The sequence below is a fragment of the Lepidochelys kempii genome, chromosome 28 (genome assembly GCF_965140265.1).
Source record: "Lepidochelys kempii isolate rLepKem1 chromosome 28, rLepKem1.hap2, whole genome shotgun sequence".
NCBI classification, from domain to species: Eukaryota; Metazoa; Chordata; order Testudines; family Cheloniidae; genus Lepidochelys; species Lepidochelys kempii.
In genome coordinates this window covers 5,800,750-5,814,212 of record NC_133283.1, presented here as the reverse complement: position 1 = coordinate 5,814,212, position 13,463 = coordinate 5,800,750, and positions in this window count along the sequence as shown.

Sequence of the window (13,463 nt, the reverse complement as noted above, 5' to 3'; positions counted from 1 at the left end):
GGCTGTCTCCTTCCAGCTGTGCTCCAGCCATAGGAATTATGGTACGTATGGACAGATTTCACGATGCATGAGAGAAAGGGGCCATCACTGGGACACACTGCAATCCAGGGTGAAAGTGAAGGAGCTGTGGAAGGCCTACTCCATGGCGCGGGAGGCAAACCACCACTCTGGTGCTGCACCCATGACCTCCCAGTTCTACAAAGAGCTGGATGTGATACTTTGTGGTGACCCCACCTCCAATGCGAAGTCCAGTGTGAATACTTCGGTGGCTCACTTGCCAGTTGAGAGTGGACTGAGCCAGGAGGAGGAAATCTTGGATGAGGAGGGGGAGGGAGACCCAGAGGCAGATGATGAGTCAGGGGTCAGAGATGCATGCAGAAAGGAGTTCTTCTCTATCCCGGAGGAAGCTAGCCAGTCACAGCTGTTGGAGCTTGGTGAAGTGCAAACAGGAGAGGAGGCCCCTGGTAAGTGACTTCGATTTTGGGAATCCACTGAAGTGAGTTCTTCGGGGCAGGAGGGTTGCAGAAAGCAGGCTTGTGTCTGTATGATGTGTGTACCAGCATATGCCTAGTCTGAGCGGCGGAACAGGGTGATTATTGACTCCCTCGCTTCACTGGAATCTGCCCCAGAGACCTCCATGAATCTCTCCTGAAGATATTGGACAACCCATTGCCACAGCTTTTTTGGCAGAACTGCTTTGTCTCTTCCCCCATCAGGGTAACTTTCCCGTGCAACACTGCCTTCACTGGGAAGGAGTGGGGGAGACAATTGCTTCACACAGGCGAGCTACTTCAGGGCCAGGGTGGACGCCGCAGTCTTGGAGAAGATCCTCCCTTGATTCCCTGCTCACCCTCAGCAGCAAGATATCTTCCATAATGAACACAGCTTGTGGAAAATGTGGGCACAGGAATGATTATAAGGCTCTTTCTACAATGCTGTCTCTGCCCACAGCATTAAGGGGTAAGCAGGGTCTCCCAGGATCACAATGGGTATTTCAACTTCCCCTACAGTGATCTTCTGGTCTGGGAAGAAAGTCCCTGCTTTCAGCTTCCTGAATAGGCCAGTGTCCTGAAAGATACGTGTGTCTTGCCCCTTTCCAGATCAGTCTGCGTTAATGTCCGTGAAACACCCACAGTCATCCACAAGTGCCTGGAGAACCATACAAAAATACCCCTTGTGATTAATGTACTTGGTGGCCAGGTAGTTAGATGCCAGAATTGGAATATGCATGCCATCTATCCCCCTATGGAGGTAGGGAATCATATTTGTGCAGAGTCATCCACAATGTCATGCACGTTGCCCAGAGCCTCAGTCTTTCAGAGCAGGATGCAATTAATTGCCCTGCACACTCGTCAATATGCATCCAATGGTCAACTTTCTGACTCCAAAACTGGTTAGCAACTGTCATAAATATGAAGGGAAAGGTAACCACCTTTCTGTATACAGTGCTATAAAATCCCTCCTGGCCAGAGGCAACATCCTGTTACCTGTAAAGGGTTAAGAAGCTCAGCTAACCTGGCTGGCACTTGACCCAAAGGACCAATAAGGGGAGAAGATACTTTCAAATCTTGGGGGTGGGAGGGTGGAAAGGCTTTTGTTTTGTGCTCTTTGTTTACATTTTGTTCTCACTCGGGACTGAGAGAGGCCAGACAGAAATCCATCTTCTCCAACCCATCCTAATCCAAGTCTCCAATATTGCAATCAGTATAGGTAAGCCAGGCAAAGCGATTAGTTTATCTTTTGTTTTATGTGAATTTTCCCTGTGTTAAGAGGGAGGTTTATTCCTGTTTTCTGTAACTTTCAGGTTTTGCCCAGAGGGGGATCCTCTGTGTTTTGAATCTGAATACCCTGTAAAGTATTTTCCATCCTGATTTTACAGAGATGATTTTTACCTTTCTTTTTTTTCTTTTTTCTTTTTTTAAATAAAATCCTTCTTTTAAGAACCTGCCTGATTTTTCCATTGTTCCAAGATCCACGGGTTTGGGTCTTTGATGATTTTGTAACAAATTGGTTAGGATATTATTCTCAAGCCTCCCCAGGAAAGGGGGTGTAGGGCTTGTGGGGATATTTTGGGGGAAGACATCTCCCAGTGGTCTCTTTCCCTGTTCTTTGTTTAAAACACCTGGTGGTGGCAGCATACTGTTCAAGGACAAGGCAAAGTTTGTACCTTGGGGAAGTTTTTAAGCTAAGCTGGTAAGAATAAGCTTAGGGGGTCTTTCATGTGGGTCCCCACATCTGTACCCTAGAGTTCAGAGTGGGGAAGGAACCCTGACAGCAACCAATTGGTGGGAGTCTGGAGTAGCCAGCTTCCACGGTGCAGTTGCCACGCGCTTCTCCAATGACAGGGCAGCTCTCATTCTCGTGTCCTTGCACTGCAGGGCTGGGGCAGGCTCATCACACAGTCCCGTGAATGTGGCTTTCCTCATCCGAAAGCTCTGCAGCCACGGCTCGTCATCCCAGATGTGCATCACGATGTGATCCCACCACTCTGTGCTTGTTTCCCGAGCCCAAAAGCGGCGTTCCACTGTGGTCAACACCTCCATGAATGCCACAAGGAATCTTTTATCATAGTTACTACGGATGGCAATATCAATGTCTAACTCCTCTACCTTTGTAGTTTAAGGAATAACTCCTCTGCCAGTCGTGACGTGTTAGTAAGTTCGGGATCCATTCCTGCAGAGCGTGCAGTACACAAATCATTGAAAGGTGGCACCAAATGTGGACGGAAGCACAGGGATTGCTGAGATGGGAAGCAATGCATCACGGGGCATTCACGGAGGTGCTGACCACAGTGGAATGCCGCTTTTGGGCTCAGGAAACACCTCCCTCCACCTTCCCACAACTCTTAGCGGCAGAAGAGAAAGAGGTGCTCAGTGGGATAGCCGCCCAGAGTGCACCGCTCCAAGTACCGCTGTAAGTGCCGCAAGTGTGAACACACTATTGCGCAGGCAGCTGACAGTGTGAGTACACAATAGCAGTTTCCCTTTAGTGCTCTTTGAGCTCTGTAAGTCTGCCCGTGTAGATGTAGCCTCAGAGAGACTGACTGCCAGGATCCCAGCACTGATCCCCTCTGGGGAATGAATCACAACGTCGACAGGCTATGCAGCCTTCACTCGTCTCCCTATACCTGAAAAGCCTGCTAGCCCAACGTGCTGGACCATCTATTGCGTTACCTGGTTCCTAAACTGCAACTACGGTTCCTACTCCAGGTGAATCCAAAGACCGAGAGGTGCAGAGATCCAACCCCTTATAATCTTAATAATGTTTTGTTTCTTTTTGTCTTTCTTTTTGAACTTGGAGACCTCCCAGCCTTTCTATTGGGGGGAAGGGTGTGTGTGTGTGTAACACCTCTGAAATCTACAAAGGGAAATATGCTAGGAAGAGTAGTTCCCCAAATCTTAATAGCCTTCAAACTCTGCCCAATGAAATGACTGAATGCATGTTCCTCACCTATGGAAGTATTGCAAGGAATTGAGCTGTGAGATAGATATTGTTCAGCGAGAGCTGTTTGAACTGCTTTTACTAATGTCTCTCTAAGGTCTGTATGTGTTTTGAGGTGAGAGGGCAAGGAGAAGTATTAGCTACAGAATAGTGAAATCTAAGAAGAAAACTAATTAGCTTTGAGGTTGTAGGCTAAATGTAAACAATAATTTGGTTTCGGTATTGAAATATTCAGCTAAATCTGGGTTGCACTGTCTGGGTAAAAATCTCTGATTGGGGTTTTAGCATCACTAAATATGCACCTGCCTTCTTCGGGTTGCTCTCTTAGGGTTTATAAGTGTTGATTTTCTGCTGTATTAATCTGATGGTTTGACTAAATTGATGACTTGATTCCAATGCAATATCCTCGTTAACTCATTGACTTACTGATTTGACCTGAACTTTATCACTGCATTGTTTAACCCTTAGTTGAGTGGTGTCCACAGTCATTTAGCCTTCATGATGGGAGCTCTTGGATTTATTTGTTCATGTTAATAAAGCATGTAACTGGGATATCGAGTCATTTCTTTCAATAAGCAACCAGGGCTGGAACTTGTATTTGTATATTTCCCTTTAATTGAATCTCCCATTTTCTTCATTTTATACTCTTCTAAGTTAAGGAATGTGCAGCAACCAAAATGGACACAAACCTGTTGCTGCCCCATTCTGTGCCCATCCAGCAGGAGTATAGAAGAAACATCTCCTGGAGAAAGGATTGTAACACTGGACTGTAAATACAGAGGCATGTTCCCAAGGTTTGCTGTCTTTCTCAAATCGTGGCATAAGGGTGACACCTGCAGCTGCTTGTAATCACGACTGGCAGGAAGGAGACACCTACGTGCATTCCATTGGGAGGCAGGGGGATCTGGGAGACCCTGGACACTGGGGGATATTTACCCAGAGCACAGGAGCAATCCACTCAGGGGCGATGCAGGAGAAAAGAGCTGGGCACTGCTTTCCCCACTTATTTCTCCTTATCCCCTTTCAGTCTCTTCACTTTCCCTTTCTTTCCCCTCCCCCCACCCTCTGGCAGGGAGACTTGGTCACTTCCCTGCTCCTAGGGGCGCTCACTCTCCCGTAGCTGGATTGGCCCCTGCGAGTGCTAATAGGAGTGAAAGCCTGGGTGTGGGTCAGTCCTGCAGCAGCTCTGGGACACACAGAGGCAGGAGGAGGAGCAGAGATGGGGCTACTTCCCACCTCAGAGAGTCCCTGGCCTGGTGAGTGCGGCAGCTGCAGCCCAGGTTGGGAGCTGAGGGCTGGTAGGAAGGAGGGCAGGAAAAGAGCCGTGGGGCAGATCCCGGAGGCGGGGCTCTGTACGGTACGAGACACTACCGGTGCTGCTGCGGCCCCCGTGGGGCAGGTCCGGGGACAGACTTTCACTGAAGCACTTTCTGGGCCCATCTGAGGTGGGGACTTTCTCCAGCTGGACCCAGTCCCAGGCTCTGCCGCCCCTGGCCAGGAGCTGCAGGCACCAGGGGCCAGAGAGACCCCAGGGCCAGTGCTGAGTGGGCAGGACAGAGACTCCGCACAAAGTCAGGCTAACTTGGAGCTTTGGCCTCTCCCCACTGCTCCTGGGGACTGTCAGTCTCAGGGTCCTGATTTCCTATTGACCCTTCTCCTTTCCTTTTGTACCAGGAACTAGCCAACCAAAAAACCCCACTGAGCTTTAGTAAGGGGCCAACAATCCCCTTATGCAAGCCAGCCCCATGAGGGTCACAGATGTCCAGAGAAAACAGCACAAGCTGGTTCCATGGTGTAACGGTCAGGACTCTGAATCCTGCAATCTGAATTCAAATCTCAGTGGGACCTCCTCTTTGCTTGTGGCAAAGCCCTGGCACTTGAAGTGCTCACCTTCCCTGTCTCCAGCTGTGAAAGAGTGAGTCTTTTCCCTCCAGCTGGGTGACTCTCGCCCACCAGAGCCAGGTCTTCGGTCGGGATGGCGTGACGGGATGGTGGCAGTGGGTTGGGCCTCTAGAACTTGCCACCTTGGCTACTGTTAAGGACAAGTTTGCATATATGACTCCATTTTGGTTTGGGGCCCACCATTGTCTAAAAGCAAACACATCATGTACCAGAAGGAGTGTTTCTTATATACTGCATTCCTGTGAAAACGACCCTTGTCTCCAGCCTGTCTCGATTCCCGGTTTCTGTTCTTTGTTTGTTCCTAACTCCCTGCCTCCTGGCCTTTTGATGTGGGCCTTCCATCCTGATAAGAAAAGTTACTGATGCATTGCTTCAGGGCCATGGTGGGGAGTTGAAGTAACAGTTTAAGCATGGGGAATGTACCTAGCAGGGATAGGTGGTAGATAAGGACAGGGTTTGTCTATTGTTTCTGATGCACAAGGGCAACATGCTTTGCTGAAGGGTATATAATCTTTGTATAACCTGACTAGCAGGGGGACACCACGCTTGAGTGTAATAAACTTAGTATCTTTGGGAACTCTGAAGTTGTGGACTTTGTTCGTGTGCCTCAGCGTAGACTCAAACTGTGCATGACCTATCGGGTATAATTCGCAGCAGTCCTTGTGCGTGACCTATCGGGTATAATTCACAACACTACCGATGTCTGCAATCCTGCAGTTTGACCTGATGGTTGGGATTCTCGCTGCTTCACCTGATGCCCAAAAGTTTGGCCCTTTTGCTTGCTGCCACACTTTTCTTCTTGCCCACCTGGTGCTTAAAAAAGGAGTGCCAGGGCTAGGCTTCCTAGTCTTCCTAGTGGGTGTTTACCACTACAAAAGGTTTTCTCTCCCCCCACCCCACTCTCCTGCTGGTAATAGCTTATCTAAAGTGATCACTCTCCTTACAATGTGTATTATAATCAAGGTGGGCCATTTCGAGCACAAATCCAGGGTTTAACAAGAATGTCTGGGGCGGGGGGGGGGGTAGGAAAAAGCAAGGGGAAAAAGGTTACCTTGCATAATGACTTAGCCACTCCCAGTCTCTATTCAAGCCTAAATTAATTGTATCCAATTTGCAAATGAATTCCAATTCAACAGTTTCTCGCTGGAGTCTGGTTTTGAAGTTTTTCTGTTGTAATATTACAACTTTCATGTCTGTAATCGCGTGACCAGAGAGATTGAAGTGTTCTCCGACTGGTTTATGAATGTTACAATTCTTGACATCTGATTTGTGTCCATTTATTCTTTTACGTAGAGACTGTCCAATTTGACCAATGTACATGGCAGAGGGGCATTGCTGGCACATGATGGCATATATCACATTGGTGGATGTAAAGCTTATGCTCTAATAAATCGGTTAGTCTCTAAGGTGCCACAAGTCCTCCTTTTCTCTTTGAGCCTCTGATAGTGTGGCTGATGTTATTAGGCCCTGTGATGGTGTCCCCTGAATAGATATGTGGGCACAGTTGGCAACGGGCTTGGTTGCAAGGATAGGTTCCTGGGTTAGTGGTTCTGTTGTGTGGTATGTGGTTGCTGGTGAGTATTTGCTTCGGGTTGGGGGGCTGTCTGTAGGCAAGGACTGGCCTGTCTCCCGAGATTTGTGAGAGTGTTGGGTCATCCTTCAGGATAGGTTGTAGATCCTTGATAATGCGTTGGAGGGGTTTTAGTTGGGGGCTGAAGGTGACGGCTAGTGGCGTTCTGTTATTTTCTTTGTTAGGCCTGTCCTGTAGTAGGTGACTTCTGGGAACTCTTCTGGCTCTATCAATCTGTTTCTTCACTTCCGCAGGTGGGTATTGTAGTTGTAAGAATGCTTGATAGAGATCTTGTAGGTGTCTGTCTCTGTCTGAGGGGTTGGAGCAAATGCGGTTGTATTGTATGTAGACAATGGATCGTGTGGTGTGGTCAGGGTGAAAGCTGGAGGCATGTAGGTAGGAATAGTGGTCAGTAGGTTTCCGGTATAGGGTGGTGTTTATGAGACCATCGTTTATTAGCAGTGTAGTGTATAGGAAGTGGATCTCTTGTGTGGACTGGACCAGGCTGAGGTTGATGGTGGGATGGAAATTGTTGAAATCATGGTGGAATTCCTCAAGTGCTTCTTTTCCATGGGTCCAGATGATGAAGATGTCATCAATATAGCGCAAGTAGAGTAGGGGCATTAGGGGACGAGAGCTGAGGAAGCGTTGTTCTAAGTCAGCCATAAAAAAGTTGGCATACTGTGGGGCCATGCGGGTACCCATAGCAATGCCGCTGATTTGAAGGTATTCATTGTTCCCAAATGTAAAATAGTTATGGGTAAGGACAAAGTCACAAAGTTCAGCCACCAGGTTTGCCGTGACATTATTGGGGATACTGTTCTTGATGGCTTGTAGTCCATCTTTGTGTGGAATGTTGGTGTAGAGGGCTTCTACATCCATAGTGGCCAAGATGGTGTTGTTGCATGTACTTCAAGCAAGCAAATACAATTTATTAAAGAGCAATCGATTTTTAAAAATAACGAAAATGGGAAAGGTTAGAGGAAAACACGTAATCTCATTCTGAGGCACAAGCTATCGCAAACAGGAGTCTCTGGAACATAAGGGAAGTTCACAGTCTCTCTCTCACATGTTCCAGGCCTCCTTTCCAGGTCCTGGCTGTGGTGCAGGGATGCCACGGGTCAGCCACTTGCTCTGTCGGTGGCCACATGCCCTCAGGCTCTAGCTGGCGGGACCCTTTTTCCCAGCATCGGCCACCATGTCGGGGTTATGATTCCCTCCCCCCACCAAGTCTGGCCTGCAAGGGCTCTTGACAAGAAAGTTTCTTGGAGGTAATTGGCAATCCTCTGCCAAAGATTACGTGGCAGAGCAGCTTTGTTCCTTCCCCCACTGTGGGGGAAACAACCCTTGCAAAGAGTGTGTGCTCTTTTCCCCATGTGGGGCTCTCCCCCCCGCCAACACTCACAATGCTTTGGGTGTTCACAGAGATGTGTGCCTGGCCAGGATCACTGAGAAAGTGATGGCAATGTTGCTAATGTTGTGTTTAACAGAAATGTTTCAGTGCTGTGCATGAATTTAACAATCCCGCTTCTGTTCATTGTCCCCTGTGCTTTAGCAGATGTGGTCTTCAGGAACACCCCACGCACCTTGGCCGAGCTTCTCCGCCAGATGAGAAAGCGCTCAAGATGCAGAACAGACGACATGTTCCGGGAGGTCATGCAGTGTTCCAGTGCAGAGAAAAGGAAACAAAAGCAGTGCTGGGAAGCCGAACGGCAGGACAGAAAAGAGAATCATGCCTTTGTTAAGAATACTACTGAGCGGATAATTAAAGTAATGGAGGAGCAAACGCAGATGCTGAAGTCCTTAATAGAGCTGCAGCATCAGCAGATCAGCGCTCCACCTTCACTGCAACACATTCAGAACTCTTTCCCCTGCCCCCCCAACTCTGCCCACACATTCCTTTCCACCTTTCGTGACTTCTCACTTTCCCCTTCACTCTACCCCCTCGGGCAACTTTCACAGCGAGAGCTGGACCCACACACAGCTGTGAGAGTCTGGCCTTCCCTGGTTCCTCCTTTCCTGCCAAGCAACTGTACGTTCGTGTGTGCTGTTTCTTGTGCAATGAAAGCAAACTTCTATAATGGTAAATCCTCTTTATTTTTTTCCCTATACGGTGAGATAGCAGGAAGTGCCAATACATTCACAGGCATTTGAATCACTTTATTACAGGAAGCGAAGGCCCCAAATGTCACCATTGCCCCCAAGGAAAACAACATGGCACGTAACATCGAACCAACTCAGAAAGAGATATATGTTACTGGAGGTCATTGTCAAAGTGCTGCCTCAAAGCCGCCCTAATTCGAATAGCTCCCCTCTGGGCTCCTCTGACAGCCCTGGTATCTGGCTGCTCAAAATCAGTGCCCAAGCGGTCTGCCTCAGCACTCCACCCACGAGCAAACCTTTCACCGGGGGCGGGGCCGGGGGGCGGTTGGACCCGGGGGCGGGGCTAGGAGGACGGTTGGAGGCGGGGGCGGGGCCGGGGGGGCGGTTGGACGCGGGGGCGGGGCAAGGAGGACGGTTGGAGGCGGGGGCGGGGCCCGGGGGGACGGTTGGACGCGGGGGCGGGGCTAGGAGGACGGTTGGACCCGGGGGCGGGGCCGCGGGGGCGGTTGGACCCGGGGGCGGGGCGGGGGGACGGTTGGACGCGGGGGCGGGGCCGGGGGGCGGTTGGACCCGGGGGCGGGGCCGGGGGGACGGTTGGACCCGGGGGCGGGGCCGCGGGGGCGGTTGGATGCGGGGGCGGGGCCGGGGGGGCGGTTGGACCCGGGGGCGGGGCTAGGAGGACGGTTGGACGCGGGGGCGGGGCCGAGGGGGCGGTTGGACGCGGGGGCGGGGCTAGGAGGACGGTTGGACGCGGGGGCGGGGCCGGGGGGCGGTTGGACCCGGGGGCGGGGCTAGGAGGACGGTTGGACCCGGGGGCGGGGCCGGGGGGCGGTTGGATCCGGGGGCGGGGCTAGGAGGACGGTTGGGCGCGGGGGCGGGGCCGGGGGGACGGTTGGACGCGGGGGCGGGGCTAGGAGGACGGTTGGACGCGGGGGCGGGGCCGGGGGGGCGGTTGGACCCGGGGGCGCGGCTAGGAGGACGGTTGGAGGCGGGGGCGGGGCTAGGAGGACGGTTGGAGGCGGGGGCGGGGCTAGGAGGACGGTTGGAGGCGGGGGCGGGGCCGGGGGGGCGGTTGGACCCGGGGGCGCGGCTAGGAGGACGGTTGGACGCGGGGGCGGGGCTAGGAGGACGGTTGGACGCGGGGGCGGGGCTAGGAGGACGGTTGGAGGCGGGGGCGGGGCCGGGGGGACGGTTGGACGCGGGGGCGGGGCCGAGGGGGCGGTTGGACGCGGGGGCGGGGCTAGGAGGACGGTTGGACCCGGGGGCGGGGCTAGGAGGACGGTTGGACCCGGGGGCGGGGCCGGGGGGCGGTTGGACGCGGGGGCGGGGCTAGGAGGACGGTTGGAGGCGGGGGCGGGGCCGGGGGGGCGGTTGGACGCGGGGGCGGGGCCCGGGGGGACGGTTGGACGCGGGGGCGGGGCTAGGAGGACGGTTGGACCCGGGGGCGGGGCCGCGGGGGCGGTTGGACCCGGGGGCGGGGCCGGGGGGACGGTTGGACGCGGGGGCGGGGCCGGGGGGCGGTTGGACCCGGGGGCGGGGCCGGGGGGACGGTTGGACCCGGGGGCGGGGCCGCGGGGGCGGTTGGACGCGGGGGCGGGGCCGGGGGGGCGGTTGGACCCGGGGGCGTGGCCGAGCGGGCCGGTTGGAGGCGGGTGCGGGGCTAGGAGGACGGTTGGACCCGGGGGCGGGGCCGCGGGGGCGGTTGGACCCGGGGGCGGGGCCGGGGGGCGGTTGGACCCGGGGGCGGGGCTAGGAGGACGGTTGGACCCGGGGGCGGGGCCGCGGGGGCGGTTGGACCCGGGGGCGGGGCCGGGGGGACGGTTGGACGCGGGGGCGGGGGCGGGGGGGCGGTTGGACGCGGGAGCGGGGCTAGGAGGACGGTTGGACGCGGGGGCGGGGCTAGGAGGACGGTTGGAAGCGGGGGCGGGGCCGGGGGGCGGTTGGACGCGGGGGCGGGGCTAGGAGGACGGTTGGACCCGGGGGCGGGGCCGGGGGGCGGTTGGATCCGGGGGCGGGGCTAGGAGGACGGTTGGAGGCGGGGGCGGGGCCGGGGGGACGGTTGGACGCGGGGGCGGGGCTAGGAGGACGGTTGGACGCGGGGGCGGGGCTAGGAGGACGGCTGGACGCGGGGGCGGGGCCGGGGGGCGGTTGGACGCGGGGGCGGGGCCGGGGGGGCGGTTGGACCCGGGGGCGTGGCCGAGCGGGCCGGTTGGAGGCGGGTGCGGGGCTAGGAGGACGGTTGGACGCGGGGACGGGGCCAGGAGGACGTTTGGACGCGGGGGCGGGGGCGGGGCCGGGGGGCGGTTGGACCCGGGGGCGGGGCTAGGAGGACGGTTGGACGCGGGGGCGGGGCCCGGGGGGACGGTTGGACGCGGGGGCGGGGCCGGGGGGGCGGTTGGATGCGGGGGCGGGGCCGGGGGGCGGTTGGACCCGGGGCCGGGGTCGGGGGGACGGTTGGACGCGGGGGCGGGGCTAGGAGGACGGTTGGGCGCGGGGGCGGGGGCGGGGCCGGGGGGCGGTTGGACGCGGGGGCGGGGCTAGGAGGACGGTTGGACGCGGGGGCGGGGCTAGGAGGACGGTCGGACGCGGGGGCGGGGCCGGGGGGGCGGTTGGACGCGGGGGCGGGGCTAGGAGGACGGTTGGACGCGGGGGCGGGGCCGGGGGGCGGTTGGACCCGGGGGCGGGGCCGGGGGGCGGTTGGACGCGGGGGCGGGGCTAGGAGGACGGTTGGACGCGGGGGCGGGGCCGGGGGGCGGTTGGACGCGGGGGCGGGGCTAGGAGGACGGTCGGACGCGGGGGCGGGGCCGGGGGGGCGGTTGGTCCCGGGGGCGGGGCCGTGGGGGCGGTTGGACGCGGGGGCGGGGCTAGGAGGACGGTTGGACGCGGGGGCGGGGCCGGGGGGCGGTTGGACCCGGGGGCGGGGCCGGGGGGGCGGTTGGTCCCGGGGGCGGGGCCGGGGGGGTGGTTAGACCCGGGGGCGGGGCCGCGGGGCGGTTGGACGCGGGGGCGGGGCTAGGAGGACGGTTGGACCCGGGGGCGGGGCTAGGAGGACAGTTGGACCGGGGGGCGGTTGGACCCGGGGGCGGGGCTAGGAGGACGGTTGGACGCGGGGGCGGGGCCGGGGGGCGGTTGGACGCGGGGGCGGGGCCGGGGGGGCGGTTGGACCCGGGGGCGTGGCCGAGCGGGCCGGTTGGAGGCGGGTGCGGGGCTAGGAGGACGGTTGGACGCGGGGACGGGGCCAGGAGGACGTTTGGACGCGGGGGCGGGGCCGGGGGGCGGTTGGACGCGGGGGCGGGGCTAGGAGGACGGTTGGACGCGGGGGCGGGGCCCGGGGGGACGGTTGGACGCGGGGGCGGGGCCGGGGGGGCGGTTGGATGCGGGGGCGGGGCCGGGGGGGCGGTTGGACCCGGGGCCGGGGTCGGGGGGACGGTTGGACGCGGGGGCGGGGCTAGGAGGACGGTTGGGCGCGGGGGCGGGGCCGGGGGGCGGTTGGACGCGGGGGCGGGGCTAGGAGGACGGTTGGACGCGGGGCCGGGGGACGGTAGGACGCGGGGGCGGGGCTAGGAGGACGGTCGGACGCGGGGGCGGGGCCGGGGGGGCGGTTGGACGCGGGGGCGGGGCTAGGAGGACGGTTGGACGCGGGGGCGGGGCCGGGGGGGCGGTTGGACCCGGGGGCGGTTGGACGCGGGGGCGGGACTAGGAGGACGGTTGGACGCGGGGGCGGGGCCGGGGGGCGGTTGGACGCGGGGGCGGGGCTAGGAGGACGGGCGGGGGCGGGGCCGGGGGGGCAGTTGGTCCCGGGGGCGGGGCCGGGGGGGCGGTTGGACGCGGGGGCGGGGCTAGGAGGACGGTTGGACGCGGGGGCGGGGCCGGGGGGCGGTTGGACCCGGGGGCGGGGCCGGGGGGGCGGTTGGTCCCGGGGGCGGGGCCGGGGGGACGGTTGGACGCGGGGGCGGGGCTAGGAGGACGGTTGGACCCGGGGGCGGGGCCGGGGGGGCGGTTGGACCCGGGGGCGGGCCTAGAAGGGCGGTTGGACCCGGGGGCGGGGCTAGGAGGACGGTTGGACGCGGGGGCGGGGCTGGGGGGGCGGTTGACCCGGGGGCGGTTGGACGCGGGGGCGGGGCTAGGAGGACGGTTGGACCCGGGGGCGGGGCTAGGAGGACGGTTGGACGCGGGGGCGGGGCCGGGGGGACGGTTGGACCCGGGGGCGGGGCTAGGAGGACGGTTGGACGCGGGGGCGGGGCCGGGGGGCGGTTGGTTCGAGCCCCAGCGGGCGGGGCGCGCGGGCAGCAGAGTCCGCCTGAGGCGCGGGAAGGCGCCGGCGGGGGCGGGTCAGGCTGACCCCGGGGCCCGCCCTGCCCTGGGCCGAAGGAGGCTGAAGCGGCGCCCGGGGCAGGCTGGGAGATGTAGTGCTTGACTCCCCCGGGAGCGGAAGTGACGTCGGAGG